Consider the following 4750-nt stretch of genomic DNA (forward strand, 5'->3'; position numbering starts at 1 on the left):
TGTACAAATTCCCAAAGGAATTAGGGAATGGTCCCATAAAATTGATGCCCCATACATCAAAGATCTCAACTACCAAAATAGGGTTGAGGGGCATCATGTTCCTCTTACTGATATGACCAAAAGACTGGCAGGTAGAACAAGCCTTACAAAAATCAAAAGCATCTCTAAAAAGAGTGGGCCAATAAAATCCGCATTGGAGAACCTTTGCAGCAGTCTTCTTAGGTCCAAAGTGTCCACCACATGCATGATCATGACAAAAAGAGAGAATAGAATGTTGCTCATGATCAGGAACACATCATCGGATAATCTGATCCGGACATATCTTAAATAAATTAGGATCATCCTAGAAAAAATGCTTAACTTGGGAATTAAACCTATACTTATCTTGGGTGGACCAGTGATCCGGAGTCACACTTGAAACTAAGAAGTTAACAATGTCAGCAAACCATGGTTCACTGCACATTGCAAATAACTGTTCATCTGGAAAGTTCTCGTTGACTGGAGAATCGACAGTCAAGGAATTGGGAAGCTAGGATAAATGGTCTGCAACTAGGTTTTCAAATCCTTTTTTATCCCTAATTTCTAAATCAAACTCTTACAAAAGTAAAACCCACCTAATGAGACGGGCTTTGGCATCCTTCTTCTGAACTAAGTATCTGAGAGCAAAATGATCAGTATACACTACCACATGTGAACCAACTAAGTAAGATAAAAAATTTTCTAATGCAAACACAACCGCTAAAAATTCTTTTTCAGTGGTTGTATAATTGAGTTGTGCATCATTTAAGGTCCTACTAGCATAATAAATGACAGTGGGTAACTTATTAATCCTTTGACCCAAAACTGCTCCTATGGTAAAATCCGAAGCATCACACATCAGTTCAAAAGGTTCAATCCAAACAGGTGGTTGAACAATGGGTGCATTGGTCAACTCTTTCTTAAGTTGTTTGAAGGATTCTAGGCACTCTTTAGAAAACTCAAAAGTTTAATCTTTGGCAAGTAATGAAGTGAGAGGTCGGGCTAACTGACTAAAGTTCTTAATAAACCTTCTGTAGAAGCCCACATGCCCTAGAAAAGATTGGACGTCCCTAACAGATTGAGGATGTGGTAAATTATCAATTAAATCCACTTTAGCTCTATCTACCTTAATTCCCTCCTTGGATATTACATGGCCTATAACAATACCAGATTTAACCATAAAATGGCATTTCTCCCAATTCAAAATAAAATTCTTAGATATGCACCTTTTCAAAACTAGAGAAAGATGATGAAGACATTCAGAATAGGAATTCCCATGAATTGAAAAGTCATCTATAAATACTTCTAAAATTTTTTTGACCATATCAGAAAATATTCTCATCATGCATCATTGAAACGTAGCAGGGGCATTGCAAAGCCCAAAGGGCATACGCCTATAAGAAAATGTTCCATATGGGCATGTAAAAGTGGTCTTGTGTTGGTCCTCTAAAGAAATTGGGATCTGGTTATAGCTGGAATATCCATCAAGAAAACAATAGTATTCATGTCTAGCTAATCTCTCTAACATCTGGTCAATGAATGGCAATGGGAAGTGGTCCTTCCAGGTTACCACATTAAGTTTCCTGTAGTCTGTGCACACTCTCCACCTAGATTGGACACGGGTTGGAATTAGTTCATTATTGGCATTGGGAACTACAGTCACACCAGACTTCTTAGGCACTACGTGAACTGGGCTTACCCATTGGTTGTCAGAAATAGGATAAATTATTCCATGATCCAAGCACTTTAGGATCTCTTTCTTAATAGCTTCCATCATCACTGGGTTAGCTGGTCTTTGGGGTTCTGTGGATGGTTTGGAATCCTCCATAAGATGTATATGATGTTGCACAATAGAAGGGCTTATACCCTTGATATCAGCCATGGTCCAACCTAGGGCTTCCTTATTATCTTTTAACACTTTAAGTAACTCCTCTTCCTAGCTAGAAGTCAAATTTGAAGAAATTATTATAGGAAGAGTCTGGTCAGGCCCGAGGAAAGCATACCTCAAATTAGATGGCAACTCCTTAAGATCTAGCTTAGGGGGCTCAACTATGGAAGGTTTGGGAATGGAATTGGAAAGGGGTCCTAAGGGCTCCACAGGTGTGTGAAGACTCAAGACTTTAGAAAAAAAAAATTTACTATCATCATCCAACTCATTCATACACTCTTAGAATTCTAAATCAAAATTAATATCAAAGTTGGTACTTAAATCATCAGAAAAATCTAGAAAATACTCAATCATATTAATCTCTTCTTCCATATGTGGTTGCTTGTCTATCCTAAACATGTTAAACTCAATAGTTTGGTTACCAAAAGATAATCTTAGGAAACCATTCCGACAGTTGATTAATGCATTACATATAGCCAAGAATGGTCTTCCTAGAATTATTGGGATCTCATCCTTGGTTGAGAAGGGCTTGGTATCTAACACAATGAAATCAACAAGGAAAATAAATTCCTCTACCTTTAGTAAGACATCCTCAACCATCCCTTTAGAAATTTTAACAGACCTATCTACCAACTGAAGAGTAGTTCCAGTGGCTTTCAATTCTCCCAATCCAAGTTGCTTGTACACATGGTAAGGTAAAAGATTCACACTTGCACCAAGGTCAAGTAAGGCATGCTCAATGTAGGTGTTGGCCTATGACACAAGATATGGTAGGGCTCCCTGGATCCTTATACTTGGCTGCTATAGGCTGAGCAATTATGGAACTAATGTTACCTGTCAAGAACGCCTTTTTGGGTACACTAGTGATACGTTTGTGAGTACACAAATCTTCAGTACCTTTGCATAGGTGGGGATCTGGGATATGACATCCAAAAGAGGGATGTTCACTTCTACCTTTTTGAAGACTTCTAAAATTTTATCCATGGAAGCAGTTTTCCTTTTGTTTACCAAGCGATTAGGAAATGGGATAGGATGAACATCAGGACTGTTAGGGATTTGCCCCTGTTCAGAAGAATCATTTTTGGTTTCCTCAACCAAATCATCTTTAGTTTCAGAAAAATCTTTAGGTTCATCAGACGAACCTGAAACAAGAGGCACACTTGTGTCCTCAACTGAAGGAGAGTTAATAAGAGTAATATATGAGGAAGATTTAGGAACGCTCTGTTGATACTCTCTACCACTCTTAAGGGCAAAAACAACATTACATTGGTTAGAGGGCCCTTATTGGGTCTGAGCTTGTACTATATTCAGTGGTGCATTAGTTGATGTTTGTGAACTAACAAGCCGATGATGCCTAGGGTTAGGCTTTGGTTGACTGGGTAAAGTTCCTTTCTCCCTCTCACGCATAATTGAGACAACTTGAGTGAGTTCTCTCGTAAGATTTTGATGGCTTGTCATAAGGAGGGCTATATTTTTTTTCAAGTCATTTATTCTACTTGCCTCTCCAGTGTTGGTAAAACCAGAGAGTTGCTGATAAGATGATAGGAGAGAGGCCCTAGGAAAAATAGTCTGAGGTCCTACATTTGACCTAGGAAAAGTATTTTGGAAAAAATATTATTGTGCAAAGGGAGGCCTTTGGAGTCCAGGTTGACCTTGATTATGAAAATTAGAAGGCCCTGCTTGGTTGCCCTGATTCCAAGAGAAATTTAGGTGATTTCTCCATCCTGGATTGTAGGTATTACTATATGGATTATTCTAGTATAAGGCATTAACACTATCATTAGAAGTGCCCCCAGAGCTGTTGAGGCATTCTTTTATGAGATGTCCAGGGGATTGGCATCAAGCATAAATCTTAACCAAATTGACTGATGATGGCTCTTTAGGAACAATAGCCTCAATTCTCTTGATTAGGCTATTCAAATGGGCTTCCTTGGCTACTATCCCATCCACAAAATATCCGTTTCCTCCTATGGTTCTTTCACTCTCTTGGGTTGATTCCCACTCACGGGTTTTGTCAGCTAAGTCAAGTAAGAATTCCCATGCATTTCCTTCATCTGTAAAGGATGTGAATCCCTCAAGGCACATAGACTCTATCATTTGTTTAGTTGGGTAATCAATACCCTCATAAATCATTTGACATAAATGCCATAGGTCTAGGCCATGGTGAGGGCATTCTTGGAGTAGATCCTTGAATCTCTCCATAAGTTTGGAAAATGACTCATTAGGCTTTTGTCTAAACTGAAGGATATCACTTCTATGCTTATTGATCTTGTGAATTGGGAAAAACTTCTCAAGGAAGACAACTGTGAGCTGTTCCCATGAGGTTATGGAATTATGGGTAACCCATACAACCACTTCTTAGCTTGGCCTTTCAATGCAAAAGTGATAAACCTAAGCTTAACAGCATCATCAGAAAGCTGTTGGATCTTAATTAGAACACATACCTCTTCAAATTCCCTTAGAAATAGGTATGCATCCTCAGAGGTCAACCCATGTAAGTGGGGCAACATAGTGATGTATTGAGATTTGAGTTCAAAATTATTGCCTTGGGCTTGTGGTAGAACTATGCAGGAAGGTTGGGTTGTTCTAGCAGGGTAGAACCTGTCTTTCAGAGATTTAGGTGAAGGGTTTTGCTGTTGGTCTCCCATATTGAAGGGTTTTAAAGAGAGCAAACGTATAGGGTCACTACTTGTTGGATCTCTTCTTTCTAATCGATTCTTAGTATTACGTACCCACCTAACACTCATGCAACAGAAAAATACCCACAACTAAAGTAAGACAAGCACAAAAGAATGGCTAGCAAAACTTTTTTTTAATGATTTTTTGATTTTTTTTATTTTTTTG

At 38.5% G+C, this 4750-nt stretch overlaps 1 non-coding gene across 1 annotated transcript; it reads left to right on the forward strand.

The window, feature by feature from the left end:
* Nucleotides 1-4061: 4061 nt before the first annotated feature.
* Nucleotides 4062-4168, forward strand: LOC122082904. Its single transcript, XR_006141445.1, has one exon. It is a non-coding gene; the product is annotated as a small nucleolar RNA R71 (small nucleolar RNA).
* The last annotated feature ends 582 nt before the right edge of the window (nucleotides 4169-4750 follow it).

Source organism: Macadamia integrifolia, chromosome 6, assembly GCF_013358625.1.
Source record: "Macadamia integrifolia cultivar HAES 741 chromosome 6, SCU_Mint_v3, whole genome shotgun sequence".
In the NCBI taxonomy this organism is placed as follows: domain Eukaryota; kingdom Viridiplantae; phylum Streptophyta; class Magnoliopsida; order Proteales; family Proteaceae; genus Macadamia; species Macadamia integrifolia.